The sequence below is a fragment of the Diadema setosum genome, chromosome 15, assembly GCF_964275005.1.
Source record: "Diadema setosum chromosome 15, eeDiaSeto1, whole genome shotgun sequence".
NCBI classification, from domain to species: Eukaryota; Metazoa; Echinodermata; class Echinoidea; order Diadematoida; family Diadematidae; genus Diadema; species Diadema setosum.
In genome coordinates this window covers 19,164,226-19,179,419 of record NC_092699.1, presented here as the reverse complement: position 1 = coordinate 19,179,419, position 15,194 = coordinate 19,164,226, and positions in this window count along the sequence as shown.

Here is a 15,194-nt window from a genome sequence, read left to right as displayed (position 1 = left end):
TGTCACATAAGCGTATCACAATTCAGAAACCTTCAAAGATGGGTCTTGTTTATTTCATGCGGAACCACAATTGCGCTTCCTTTTAATAGTATGAAATCAGTCAATTATTGTCACAGATACCATAATCATGGGGGCGCTATGGGATAGTGGATATGAAGCCCAACTCCCAATCGGAGGACCCAAGTTCGACTCCTGCCCAGTAACTTAAGTCCTTGGACAAGATGTCTTTACTCAGGATGTCCCTCTTGATCCAGTTTTATGAATGGGTACCTGGCAATGCTAGGGTAATAATAATGGCAGGGCCCTCTGGTAGAGCAGTAGCAACACTGAAAAGGCTACCCTGGATGATGATGATGATGATGATGATGATAATGATGATGAGGATAATGATGATGATGATGATGATGATGATGATGATGATGATGATGATAATAATAACAATGCATTATTATCATAATTAATATCATTATTATTATAATCAGCTGTTAGCACACAGACAATGCCCACTTTCACACTGCAAAATTTCTCTCCAGCTTTCGCATTGCTAAAACATGTTTCTGACCATGTCTATGCTTGCAGTGTGTGTGCACAATGAAATGAGTCTCCAAGCACTGACAAGCAGCAAATAACATTCCTAATAACAGCTGCTTACTTAACACTGTGGACTGTCTGTCAACCGACTCTGTAGATCCAAACACGCTTGCATGCAAGAGTATGTAATAGCCATTTTCACACTACATCACCATGTAAAACTCCGACTGCACATGCCTAGTGCCTAAACAAGTGACTTCAGTGTGAGCCTGGGCACCTGAAATGTTTCTTCACGTGCCAATGCATATCCCGAGAGTTAACATTTGTGTGTGTGTGTGTGTCTGTGTCAAGACACAGGAATTAAAAGCAAAAAATCCACTTTTAAAGAACCTTCAATTTGGGGGTGGGTGTGATTGCAGCTAATCACATGTATGCAAAACACTCAAGTATATTATAGGTATTATTTACCATTAGCAGATGAAACAAAAACCCAGCTTTAGTGCTTCAAAACAGATTTAAAATGTGAGTTATGGATAGAAACAATATATGTAAAAATCTTAATCAGTATGATCAATGTTGGCAGTACTGTTAAATATACATGTGAACAATAGTTATGATAAAATTGTTTTTAGATTAAACTGCATACAGTTATGGTTTATTGAGAAATACAGTGATATCTTCTTATATTTTAGGCTTCTTATATTTTATCTTCTTATATTTTAGCAAAATGTTAACATGGTAGGATGTTTTGTGATACAACTGACCTACACATATGCATCACGTGATATCTCGAACATTTTTTAAATCACTGCTCCCCATGGTAAACAGTACCTTTAATGTCAAACCATTCAGAGTACAAACACAAACCCAGTACTGAGCAAAACACATTGTGCAGCAAACACCTCTGAATCACAAGTGGCTATGTCCAATTTGAGAAACTTGAATGGTTACTTGATCAGCATGAAACACACTTCTTAACCTGCTGACATGTTCTTTTAGCAAATCTAAAAGTTCTCTGGCATAAGAGTAAAGATGATCACTAGATACCATACAATGTGAGTTTGCAGCCATACAGACAGACCTTGTTGGACATTTCACAAATTCAGCAACATGCCCTTGCAGTTCTGAGCCACTTAAGCAAGCCTATCATAACATAATTCCAGAGCCTGCATGAATTGTTTATTATGCATGTCTAATTGCATATGTTACACAAGAGACATACTTGTATCAATCAGCAAACAGATGATAATGTCCATCCAAGCTACAGGTTGTAATGTCCCCTTCTCTACCATGTCCACTCTAATGTGGTCGGTGAGATGACCCACGTGGTTGTCCGGTGAGAGAAGTAGAATATCAGAACCAATCATTGATTAATCCAAACAGCTTATTTGCACGACTTGATAAACACCCATCATTGTGGTGTACTTTGTACACTCCCACAGATTATTTGGCATCAAATACTTGTTTAGTGTCAAAACAGATATACAAGTGGCCCTTTTAATCTTCTCTCACTTGATCTGGAAGTCAGTTCATTTAGTTTCTCTTCCCTAAATGCATCTTATAGTATGATTGGATACACAAGGCATGAGCAATATTTGCATTTTAAGATTGCGCAATCAATTACAAGCCCTCATAAACTCTTTCCAAAAGAACACAAAATGTGACACTTGCTATCAAGCTACAATTGTAGCAGATGTCAGATTTTAGCTGAAAATACATATTTTGGTTTTGAGCAATTAAAGATAATATTGATGTATGAATATCTTTTCAAACACTATTCCAATGTGTCATCAAAGTACCTGTCGTCAGCAAAGGAAAAACAAATCATTTGCCCAATAATTGTTATCTTGCATTAACATCGCATGATGTTACTTGACCAATCAAAAGAATTGTCCAAAATTCAGACCACACTCTCAAAATAACAGTGTCAACCACGAAAATGCTGGCAAAACAAGACAAGACTGATCATTTGTTGTATAGCTGTCCTCTAGAAAATGCAGGAATGAAGAAGGAAAGACAATAAGTTGTCAAAACAAACTTTCATGAAACTAAAATGTTGCATTGTGGTAGTGAGTTGAATTTAGTGACTTTCCACACAAGCCCACACCATGTGACACACTCGGTCTTCAAAGAGAAATTTTCTCAGACACATGTACATGGATTCGACACTTGCAGGAAGACTAGTAAAACACTGTGTCAATCAAATTGGATGATCCATGTAAACTTTTAATGTTTTGGTTCCTACAATGTGTTGCCCATTTGAGACTAGAACTCCACATTCATTAGTGAAGTCACAGTAGTGGAATGATACAACGAAAACATTACAGGAATTTTGTTAATCTTCATTTTCTTTTTTAAATGAAAATCGTATATTTTCTTGACCTATGAAGACTACTTGTCAAAGGCAAGTATCATTTTCCATAATAACTAGAAGGAAACACATTCCGTTTATGAGTACAATTACACAGAAATTGAAATATATCATTAAATATCATTTCTACATTTGTGTGCTTTGAAGTTGTATTCTTTTTGAAAGAATCAAAATAGGCAACAACAATGCCAACAAAGATAAATTCATGCTGTCATAACTTACAAAGTCCCAAGTGGGAACACACCTACTGATTCCATTGGCTATTCTATTTCTTGTTGTGGTTTCTCTACATACGTTGAGGCTCACGGAAGTAAACAGGGGACCCTATATTTGGCACTTACAAATGTCTGTCTAGACAAGTCACAGTGATGGGTGTCAAGGCACTTCAGACTCCATTTCACATCCTAAATTCAAGCTGACATAGATCATTTCACCTGTTCATGCATGAGTAGAAGTCTATCTCTGTATTCTGAGTTTGAAAAAGGTCAGATGCTCTATTTTGAGTTAAATTTCTCCCTTGTCTTAACACAATTTCCAATCTCTGTCTCTGCAGAACTTTCTAGGTCTTTTTTATGTATCATCCTCTGACCCTGCTAGGTAACTGTGAAAGTTATATTCTAAAGGGACTGAAAAGGTATACAATCATCTTCCACATGGGAATAACAAAAGATATTCTTCAACAACCACAAAGCTCATTTGATCTTCTCTTGCTGACAACAATCAACATATATATGCAAACTGGTTCAGACTTGACTTCTAATAAAAAAAATTTAGAAAACATCATATGAAGATATGGAAAGTTCAACAAAAGTTCACAAAGATCACTTGACCAACAAACAAGGCAATCGCCAAATTGTGTCTCGCCCATTTGCGTACAAGGAATTAATATTTTTTATAACTCCCAGAAGTTAATTGACCTGCTTATGACCTTCGACCTTGTGGTGACCTTCAACACCCTAAGGGACATTTACCATCCAAGTTTGGTCACAAACGGACAAAGGGATCAAAAGTAATGAGCCATAATCGAAACGCGCCATAAAAACTTAACATTGGGCCCTAAAAATTTGTTGACCCCTTTCTGTGACCTTTGACCTTGTGATGACCTTTAACTCCCCAAGGGACATCTACCGTCCAAGTTTGGTCACAAATGGACATAGGGATCAAAAGTTATGAGCCACAATCAAAACGCGCCCTAAAACATAACATTGGGCCCTAAAAGTTTGCTGACCCCTGTCTGTGACCTTTGACCTTGTGACGACCTTCACCTCCCCAAGGGACATCTTTCATCCAAGTTTGGTCACAAACAGACAAAGGGATCAAAAGTTATGAGCCATAAACGAAATGCGCCATAAAAACTTAACATTGGGCCCTAAAAGTTCGTTGACCCCTGTCTGCAACCTTTGACCTTGTGGTTACCTTCAACTTCCCATGAGACATCATCTCTCACCATCACCCAAGTTTGATTGCCATTGTAGCAACATGTGCTGAGTTACGTGTGATAAGAGAGTCTTGCAAGTAAACTTTAACGTATGACCTCAAATGACCTTTGACCTTCTCATGTGACCTCTTACGGCACCATAACATGAAGGTACCCCCAGTGCATCCATCACCCAAGTTTGATGGCCATTGTAGCAACATGTGTCGAGTTACATGTGATAAGAGAGTCTTGCAAGTAAACTTTAACGTTTGACCTCAAATGACCTTTGACCTTATCCTGTGACCTCCAATGGCACCATTACATGAAGGTACCCCTAGTGCATCTATGACCCAAGTTAGGTTGTAATCCAAGCAACTTAAGTGAAGTTATTTGTCAAAAGAGAGTCTTGCAGGTAAACTTTAACATAGAAAAGAGAGTCTTGCACATACCCTTTAATATATGACCTCAAAATGACCTTTGACATCATCACATGACCTCTGACAACACCATAACATGAAGATACCCCTAGAGCTTCTATCACCTAAGTGTGGCTGCCATTGCTGCAACAGTTGCCAAGTTATGCATCATAAGAGAGTCTTGCAGGTAAACTTTAACATTTGTGACGGACGACGGACGGACGACGGACGGACGACGGACGGACGACGGACGGACGACGGACGGACGCCATTTGGATCCCTTAGTCTCGCCTTCACCTCCGGTGGGCGAGACAAAAATATAATCATGTTAGAGTTTTAAATCATTTTATTGTCAAGTGCATAATAAGGAGTGGGTCAGTTTATCCAGGGAAGTGAGGCTCACCTCCCTGGTTTATTTCAGTACACCTCAGATTGAAACTTTTTTTTTTTTCTCTTTTTTTTTTCCAGTGGATTAGAAACATTATTATTATTATTTTTTTTTTTGGGGGGGGGGTGAATAACAAATCATCTTAAAAGCTCAGACACTCTTCTTGATAGCAATTGAAGATAGTTGCATGAAGAGAGATAATATTAGAAATGTTTAAAATGACTCATACCTCCATCTCACTGCAAACTTATAAAGCTCCTGACAACACATTTTGTTGACAAAGCACTGTCATAATAGGTTGTCTACCCTTTCCATTAAGCAATGTGGTCCCTGAGAAGATATCAATCAATTCCTATCAATAAGTGACTGATGAGCACATCTTTAGTATGTCATACAACACTTCAACACTCTGATGTTGTTTATGATTAATGAATTATGATACTGAATAGAATAGACTCATCAGTCAAACACACATGACTCTACTGTGAAATAGTTCACCCCGTAAAGTTATCAGAATTCATTCATCTCAGCCAGACACAGAATACATGACAGAGCTAGCAACATTCAATTTCTGATGACTCATTTTGGCACATTAGTTATTATGGTGTCAAAGCTTCAGTTTTCCAAATGAATAGTATTCGGTGAAAAACTGCTTCATGTTGTCATGAATAAATAGATGTTTGTGCACATTCCATTCTGGGTTGCAATACCTTCTGGTCATTTAAGCCAAAACTGAATCAAGCTTTAAAAGAGGTGTTTTTTTTTTTTTTTTTTTTTTACTTTATCCTCTCCTTCGTGCATTTCATATCTTCAATGATGTAATTTTTCTTAATAAACTGTAGTCAAGAGATTCAAAGCCCTGCAATGAAGTGTTATAAACCAATCTCCTTGACCAGGAGTGAACTGAATTAATTTGAAATAAATCAAATCAATATTACAACTCTATTGTACAATATGGAAATATGGATTGTTTATATGCTGAAACTAACACAGTGACAAAGAAAGAATATTGAATGATATAATAACAAAACTAGGTACACATGAAAAAGAATGTTTACAGTTTTGCATTAGTGACGGTTGAAATACAACAAACCTGAGGACTGAATGAATATCATTCAACAACCTACACATAGGATGCCTGTAACATCAGGTGTGACTAGGTAGATAAATTCACTTAATATCTTCAATGTCATGACAATCATTTTCACAAGCACTTGAGAATCAAGTGTGAACTGGGGATCAAATCGTACAGGTATTCTACAGTCTGACAGCCTAGGGCAGTAAAATGGATGTCTAGGCATATGGCAGTTTGTTTCCCACGAGAGACTGACACCACCTATATATGGCTAAGTAGAGATGCCCCTAAGGGAGGAAAGAGGAGATTTATGCAGACATAAAAAAAAAAAAAAACACTCCCCGAGTACCTGGGGATGTCTGGACTGCAGATACTGTCCTCCATTTCTTTTATTCTCCATTACTTCAAACATATTTAACAGTAGCTGAAGTCCCTACACACAAAAGGAATTATCAGAATACCTGTCATAAAAAAAATAAAAAATAAAAAATAAACCCAAAAATCCTAACACTAATGACTTGACAAGAAGGATGACAAAGATAATGAAAAATATGATAATCAACAATAACAACAGTTCTGACAATATTCATATTATATAGGCCCCACAAAGGTAATATTTCCTGCTGTATGAATAACTTATACGAGTAATTGTGTCATTGCCTTCATATTTCCTCACAGAGGAAAATGTTGGTTGTATTGAGAAAGAACACAAGATTAAATCATGAATTCATAAACACACAACAGCCTTAACCCACTGAGGACAGCTTGATTTTGCTACAACACGCATTTCCCATAGACACTTGCCCGACAATACTCGGGACTCCTCCACAATGGGTTAATGTCCTGTCTACAGAGAAAATCATTTCTGAATCTCAGCTAACATGTAATGACGTCATCAATTAGACAGAAACATATGAATCAATGTGACTTAGTTTAATACTCCTCAGTGATTGCAAATATAGTTTTATTTTTTACAGCATTCCAATATTCATCAGGTCCATGACTTTGCAAATATTTCATTTTGAACCTAAAGATATTTTGTCTCTCTCTCTCTGTTTGAGTGCTTGACACATTATCTTCCTTTAAAGCACCTGACTTATGGGATGGTGGAAAGAGGGGATGGAGCAGAGGGTGAGAACTGATACCTAGGGAATGTCCGGTGCTATGCTGAAAGGAATTGTGATGGGGTAACATCAAGTTCAAAAGCAGAAGGGCAACAAAAATGTAATGAAGGTGTCAATGACCTGCTCTAGTTTGCAGCTTTTTTTCTTTTCTTTTTTTTTTTTAACAATTACTCTCTCAGGGTAAAGTGTGTGTCCACTATTTTGGAAAAAAAAACTGTGAAACAGGAATGGCAAAATGAAAGAAATATATATATACATATATATATATTTTTTTTTTTCCCTTCATTTTGTCAACCTTACTTCTTGAAAATACTTGTCTACATACTGTTTGGTTCTATAACATTAGATGTAGGATTCATGTTGATTGTTTGACCAATCTATGCTGATCAATGGATGTACTGATGTACCGACTGCCAGGTGACAAGTGTGTGTCCACAATTTCGGGGAAAAAAATACCCCTTTTTGTCAGCAGTACCTACTGAAAATACTTGTCTTCATACTGTTTGGTTTTGTTACATTACATGTAGGATTTGTGTTGACATTTGACCAATCTATGCCAATCAATGGTCAAATTTATGTTAAACTGTGATTATTAACTTCATCTAAATATGAGTATTCTTCAATCCCACAAACGTCCAATGTAATGTGTCTCCATACCATGAAAACACACGACTTTGCTTTAAGAAGTGAGGTCATAGACCTCACTTCTTAAAGTTCTTATTTGATGCTAACAATGCTCTTTTTAGTGCATTTGGTTATAAAGGATCAGTTAGATGAATTTGCAGCATTGTCAGGAACATTTACATATCATGAATGCATACTGATTCTGTCATACCCCCCTGAATTATCTACTGCGACCTATTGACAGGTCAAGAGGACACTCAAAGGTCACATGAAAATGATACCCTTATGGAGTATTATTGGCCAATTGATATTTGAACTGTTATCTCTATAATTTGTACCTGATACATCAATACCATAGACAGTCATCTTGATTGACATTAAAATACCCTTATGGAGTATTAAAAAAGAAGACCATAGGACAGGCTTCACTAGAGTCATATTTTGAATATCAAGAACTTCTTCTTGACTTTCAAGCTGCAACAGGGTCATACAAAAAAAAAAATGAATGTCTATTTTTCATAGAAAACTGTTTTTCAGTCTAAGAAGTCCCAGATTCATACATCATTTAAGTATGTGATGTTTATTCCCATTGCACACTTTGTTGATTAGTGTTCTATTTCAAAGCAAGCTATGGGTGTAGAGAGTGCCAGCTGACAAGTATCAACACAGTCTGGAGGTTTCCCAAAGTCCACGCTACTCAAGACTAAGACTCGTGTAATATTAATGAGCTTCCACCATTACATGAATATCATGTAACGAGCATGCAGCTAGCCTGAACAATGCCTTGTCGAGTTGCAAGGTGTTGTATCTCAATACTTTCAAAGTAAATTGCTGCGTTCTCCCAGGCCATGTGAATATACGTCTGCTCTGCAACGTCTGAAAGAACCTTTGATTGAAGGGGACCAGGCTTAGGGGGTTTACGCCATCAGAGATGAATGCCCTACCTGATTGTATTTGTTTGTAGCTAATTGCAATGCCCTACCCTCACAGCAGTCCCAGGGTATCTATGTCACAGCATCAGTGAGTGGTGTAAGTGGTGAACTGTGGGACGGATGTGACACTAGGGAGACTAGCCAGACGGAGAGGGAATAGACACCCAAGAGCCTGGCTGTCTTTCTGTGGCTGGTGAAAAGGTGTCCCGGAGGGATCGTGGATGGAAAGCCATCATTTATACTAATATGCCAGACCAAGAAATGAGGATAACATACTCCACAGCTTCATTTACAACAGAGAGAATGAGAGGGTGAGGGAGAGATAGTGGGAGAAAAGAAGACACATTCTCCCCGCGTTCACATTGGTCCCCGCGACGCGGGGACAGCCACAAGAGATCTTATCTTTTTTACGACTGACCGTTCACATTGGTATCTCATCTGTCCCCGAGCTGTGGGGGCATTTTGGCGCTTGGAGCGAGCTCTGCCACTTGAATCCAGGCATAGCGCATGCGCACATTTGATGACCACAGCTGGACGCTATCAATTGCGCCCCAAGGTCACTCTCCCCTCCAAATCTTGTCCCCGTACCCGACTTGCTTCGCGGGGACGAGGGGACAAGTCCCAGCGAGCGTTCACATTATGGTTTTTGAGGAGAAAGTCCCACAGCTCGGGACTTTCCCCGCGTCGCGGGGACCAATGTGAACGCGGGGTAAGAAGGAACTTGTCCTCTTACTATTCCGAGACACCAAAGAATGGCATGAAAAAGCCCAGATACAGGAATGATGCCCTCCAAATACAAGAATGATGCCCTCCAAATACAAAAAGACACACAAACAGCTTCATGAGTTATAGAAGATGGTGGAGTGAGAAAATAGAGAGCAAACCTTGGTGGAGACAATAATATATTGATATGAGTGGATTTCATGAGATTATATATTTCCTTTTTAAATGGACATCATCCATGATAACCCGGATTGAAATATATTTCATCCCTGACAGACTCAATGAATGGCAAAGTATATCAGAACATCACTTTTTACAGCAACTGAAAAAGAAGAAAACTAGATAGATACTGCTTTTTGGGAAGTAGAAATGAGAATACTGCAGGAAACAGAGGACAAGAAAGAATACAGAAAATAGATAAATTACAAAAAAAAAAAATATCAGTGCCAGTCCACATGATTAAAAAAATTCATGTGGTTCAAATCAGCACCATTAGCAAAGGAGAGGCAGATTCAGCTAAACGATGACAGAAATTAAAACAAAAAAATTTTTGAATAAACAAAATTGTGTAGTTACATGGCCCAATATGTGATCATTTTTTAACCCGTTGAGGACGGTTTGATTTTGCTACAACACGCATTTCCCATAGACACTTACCCGAGTATACTCGGGACTCGTCCTCAACGGGTTAAGGTTTGCCAAATGCCCACCAAGGAAACTGTTTGTTGTACGTTTCACATTGCTAAACTTCACTTCATCCCAATTTTCTCCAGTGATCTACTTTCATATTTACCCTTTGAAAATCTGATATACATCATCCCTCTTCCAGAGGCTATTGTGGAAGGTGAGACATGCCTGATGCTAACTGATCAATTTAAATTGAGAAGGTCTCATATGCATCCTCGTTGTCTCATATGCAAAAGATTTCACACCTTTCTACAATAACTTTGTATTGTTTCTATTTAGACAGTATTGCTGCCAATCTCCTCTGACAACCTTTCACAGATCATCTGTTTCTCCACTCACAAACACTCTCTCGAATCACTGGCACAATCTCATCTCATGCCAAAAGCTACAAGCGATATCGCCATGGCAACAAGACTGTGAGATGGATGAATACTTCCCTGATTACTGGCATGGGTGCCTTTACCAGACAGTGACAAAAAGCTCAAAAATAAAGAATACAAGAAATATAAAAAAAAAATGGAATGATTCTTCACATGATAATTTCACCAGATGAAGATTTCACAGCCAGTCAATTCTTTGGATAAACAAAGCAATACAAAATGCAGACTTGAAAATTCGTGAAAACAAAATTTTGATTTGTACAATGTACTAAACTTTTCCAAATAATTCATTTCTTACAATTTCACAAGAAACTGGCAAGAAGCATCACTTTGTCATCATCATAGAGAAACCAAAACCATCATTTCCTGCAAGAGTGGAGACAGATACTTCACGCTATTTCTCTGTCGTGTTCAAATCTACACTCACATTCACCATCCATTTTCTTGGCATGCTTTATTGATATTGCAAGTCATTAATAACTCAGTTACTGAACTTCAGAAACAGCTTCAATTTCACACCATAGTTTTTTTTTTGTTTTGTTTTGTTTTTTTAACACCAGGAATTCAGATGTTCTGTATCAGCATAACTTCTTTATCTTGCCCATTTCATGTGCACGCTACTTTCACATAAAGATCCCAGGTGTCTTCCACTGGCTTGCACACACAAATGTTTTTGAATTCATTATTTGGACATAAATTCAAGAAGACATAATCGCATTTACATCTTACTGCTATAGACCTGTATTTTTTTTTTTTGCACTATCACTTTCATCAAATAGTCTCACAATTAACCATCACTGTATATTCACTGTAATCTGCTACACATTTTCACTTGCCATTGCTCAGGTTATCATTTGTGAGACCCTGCTAGAGACAAGTTATTAATGATAAAGTCCATTTTTTTTTTGAATAACAGATAACACTTAACTCCATCATATGTTCTTTTGAACTGTGAAATATGATACATATGTTCATACACAAAGCAATCAAGGAGTTTTTGATATGAAATGTAACACAAACCAAATGACAAATATCTCTTGACATCCTGCTCCTTGAACACAGCTGATTCCCTTCATATATTTCGTCAAATTGGACGTTCTTCACTTTACTGAGCTATGCCATGTCAAGTACGCCATTACTTTTATTACCCGCAAATTGGAGAAAGTCCCCCTTTAAGTTTCTTCAACAAACTTCATGTATGAACTAGGGAACATCTGTTTTGTCAAGTTCAGGCACAGCGCTGCTTCTCAGAGGGAGCTCTTCACCATGATATAAACAGTCTAATGCCTTCCCCAGTCCTTCTCTCTATCACATTTGCAGATCACGCAACTAATGATGGCAAAGCCACAGAGCTGATGCCACAAGTGAGGCTCAGTGCATGCCAGGGAGTGGAACTCTGTTCTGCATTGAAGTCATAAGCATTATGATCAGGACTCCATATTAAAGGGATATATAGTTTTGGTTGAGGTGGGGATTCATGTTTTGAACATTCCTAAGTGAGATAATGAAAAGCCTCTTATGAAATATGAAAGAGCATGTAATTTTAACAAGGATTCAACATTTATTTGATGAAAATTGGTTTTGAAATGGCTGAGATATCCAAAAAAGTGCTAATAGTAAAAGGCGACATACCACAACTTTATTAGGATCTCTTTGTTTCACCTTGTTTTTGGATATCTCAGCCATTTCAAAACCGATTTTCATCAAATAAACTTTTGATACCCCTTAGAACTGCATGCTCTTTGACATCTCATAGAGTGGTTTCTGAATATCTTTCAAAACGTTAAAGCTAAATCCTCATCTCGACCAGAACTGTACACACCCTTTAAAGGGATATATAGTTTTGGTTGAAGTAGGAATTCAGGTGGGAACTTTTGGTGAGCTACAATGTACTAAGAAACCACTTATGAAATATCAAAGAACATGCAATTCAAAGAGGAATTCTACATTCATTTGATGAAAATAGGTTTTGAAATGGCCAATATATCCAAAAACAAAGAGAGTGAAGCTAATAAAAGGTGGGACCACCCTTTTATTTGATACTTTGTTTTGCTTTGTTTTTGGATATCTCAGCCATTTCAAAACTCCTTTCCATCGCATAAACTTTGAATTCCTCTTAGAATAAGTATGCTCTTTAACATTCTCATTTAAGTGGTTTCTTAATACCTTGCAAAAAGTAAAAAACCAAAACTATACCTCCTTCCCTTTAAAAATACAGAATGGCATGTGTGTTGACTTCAAATTTTGTAGATGGTACATTGGCATCTCTAACCAATCCATTCATGTGGAACCTTGACGGAGGCTGTGTATCAATTTCTAAGCCTGTGGGATATGATAAAATCTTGATGATTTCCAAAGCTTGTACACAGTGGCCCCAATGAAGACCTTTCAGCTGAAAATGTCAATTCAAAAGTGTCTTATGCACCTTGGATATTTTTGTCTCTTTTCTAGCATTTTTTCAGTCCTGTGTAATAATTAAAGACTGATTGATGATTGCAGTCCAAATAATCCCACTATCAAAATGTCAGAATTTTTTTTCCTTCAGTATTTGCGGCAAAATATGAAAATTACCTTGGGCACTTATAACACGATGCAAGGCATCTCTCCAGCAGCTATCAATTCACATGTAAAATTCATCTTCTTATCCAAATAAAAAAAAAAAGTATTTCATTCTTGGGCAAAAAATATCAAGAGCCAAAAATACACCGCAGAAGCACACCCATTGGCAACCAGTGATGCAATAAAGAATAATTTGCAACATGCAACTTTTGTTTTTTCGAGAACTTTACTGAGGAAATATTTCTATCAATGGTAGTGTGAATGATTGCATACAAAATTCACAAATAGGGCAGTGAAACTTTTGAGAAAATCAGATAAATAAAAACAAGTTAGGCAAATTCAAAGTATCTCATGCCTTCTCAAGTATTGATAAAGGTCAATGACACATCCTTAAAGGGGATGGCTAGTAACTGATCAGAGGGAATCAGGAGGAATGCTGGGGGATGATTGTTCCAATCCTTGTGAGATTCATTTAAGAGTACATTATATATCTATTGTTGTGTGAAAATTTATTTGCTTCAGAATGGTCTCATACTCAAGTAATGTGCAGTTCAATGTTTCCAGGTTAGCATGCCTGTACAGTGACGGGGCATTAAACTGCACATTACTTGAGTATGAGACCATTCTGAAGCAAATAATTTTCACAGAACAATAGATATATACCCATACCAAAAAAGAATACCATCCGATAGCCATCGGATGATCATCCGATGGTTATCGGATAGCATTTGGGCAGTGATTTGGTAGCTATCAGCAATCACCCGCTAGCCGATGTCTTCCTGATAGTTTCTAACCCAGTTATCAGCAAGACATCGGCTAGCTGATGGCCAATCGATAACTATCAGGAGCACATCAGCAAACTTGGTTTTTGAAACAGCTTCTCACCTAACCATCGGGAAGACATCAGGTAGCTGATGTCTTTCTGATCGTTTCTAAACCAGTTATCAACAAGACATCGGCTAGCCGACGGCCAATTGATAACTATCAGGAGCACATCAGCAAACTCGGTTTTTTAAACAGCTTCTCACCTAACCATCGGGAAGACATCAGGTACCTGGTAGCTGATGTCTTACCGCTGATGGCAAAGCATCAACCATCAAGATGACATTGGCAAATAAAAACAGTTATCAGGAAGCCATCAGAAAACTTGTAGTTTCAAAAATCTGATCATTTGTATCACCAGGAAGACATCAGCAAACATAGTCTCTGAAACCAGGAGTTCATATACAATATATATTTGTGTGTCATTAAGAAAATTTATGGGCCAGGCCAAGAGACTGGGGGAGAGACTGTATGGGGTGATGATGACCTTGTGGTCAGACCAATGAGGTGCCCACCTCCCTGGTTAAACCAGCTTTGAAATAACCGTTGGCCATCATCATTCCTACACCACTCCATGCACAACTCCAATAGGGTCTATGTCTCTCCTCCATCATTCTTATCAGCAGGTAAGCAAGTTTCTCATTTTATCCCATATTTTAATGTCACACAGTAACAGAATGTCCTAACTTTGTGTGAAAATTGAAGAGCCTGCAATTATGGTGGATCAAGTGTAGCTGCAATGTTCAGTATGAGCCTTATATTAGTAGTATCCAGTGTCAGCTAGAAGATGATGAATCAACATGATTACCCGGTACCAACTGAATGGTGAGTGATTGTGAACCCGCGAGATGTTACAGGTAGTCTCTAAAAGGACCAAGCAATGTTACATAGTATCAGGAGTGGAGCCTAAATGTTTTTGCATCAGAAATTGTGTCAATTAACTCCTGCCATGTGATACGTTAAGCTCCATGAGACATATTTACGCAAATTGCTATGAGTGGGACTGTGTGTGGTTGTGCACTGGATATATACCTGCGCAATGGTAAGTCTTATACCGATCGGACTTTGAGATATTGGTGGGAAGTGCTTTATATAGTTCGGTACTAGTAGGCCTATCTCTATGAACCGAGATGATATAGTCTCTG